The sequence below is a fragment of the Mauremys mutica genome, chromosome 8 (genome assembly GCF_020497125.1).
Source record: "Mauremys mutica isolate MM-2020 ecotype Southern chromosome 8, ASM2049712v1, whole genome shotgun sequence".
Taxonomy (NCBI): Eukaryota; Metazoa; Chordata; order Testudines; family Geoemydidae; genus Mauremys; species Mauremys mutica.
Genome location: NC_059079.1, coordinates 55,901,900 through 55,903,103, shown reverse-complemented (window position 1 = coordinate 55,903,103; position 1,204 = coordinate 55,901,900).

Here is a 1,204-nt window from a genome sequence, read left to right as displayed (position 1 = left end):
CCATGTTTTTAGAAGTCTTAAAAGACAACAATATGATGCAGAAACTACAGTACCTGAACAACCAGATAGCTTAGTGGTTTGAGTATTAGCCAACTAAACCTAAGGCTGTGAGCTCAATCCTTGAGGGGGCCATTTAGGGATCTAGGGGAAAAGTCTGTTTGGGAATTGGTCCTGCTTTGAGCAGCAGGTTAGAATAAGTGACTCCCTGATATTCTATGTTTCTAAATTAACCAAAAAAGAAAATCAACCTTCTGCTGCTGTCAGATGATGAAAATGAACAAGCGTTGCTCTGCTTTGCTTTGGCTTGTTATTAAGCAGAACCTGTCATCAGCATAGACGCATGTCTTCTGGGATGGTGGTTAAAGATGAAGGGACACGTAAATATCTTGCAACAGTGCCATGAGAATGCCAGTTCTCACTTTCAGGTGACATTGTAAACAAGAAGCAGGCAGCATTATCTCCTGCAAATGTAAACAAACTGGTTTGTTTGAGCAATTGGCTGAACAAGAAGTAGGACAGAGTGGACGAGCAGGCTCTTAAATTTTACATTTTTATTTTTGAATACAGGGTTTTTTTTTACATAATTCTACATTTGTAAGTTCAACTAAGGGTATGGCTACACTTGAGAGTTGCAGCGCTGGTCGTACAGCTGTGTAGGGAAAGCGCTGGTGTGTGGCCACACTCACAGCTACCACCGCTGCAGTTTCACAACAAAACAAAGAGAGGCAGCATAACAAAATAAAGAGAGTAATTTAGTTAAAAGCATTCTGGGATATCTCCTAATACCCTGGAGGCCAATAACAGTGCTGGTGTGTGGCCACACTTTACGAGCAGCGCTGCAGCACCAGCACTGCAATCGTTATACCCCAAGCAGACCCAGGTGTACAGCCAGCGCTGGATGTGCCCTGCAGGTGTGGACAGTTACTAATTGCAGCGCTGGAAAGCCTCCACCAGCGCTGCAACTCTCAAGTGTAGCCATACCCTAACACGATAAAGAGATTGCACTAGAGTACTTGTATTAGGTGAATTGAAAAATACTATTCCTTTTGTTTTGTTTTTTTACAGTGCAAGTACTTGTAATAAAAATAAATATAAAATGAGCACTGTGCATTTTGTATTCTGATGTAATTGAAATCAATATATTTGAAAATGTAGAAAACATCCAAATTTTTTTGTTTATTTATACACACACACACACACACAC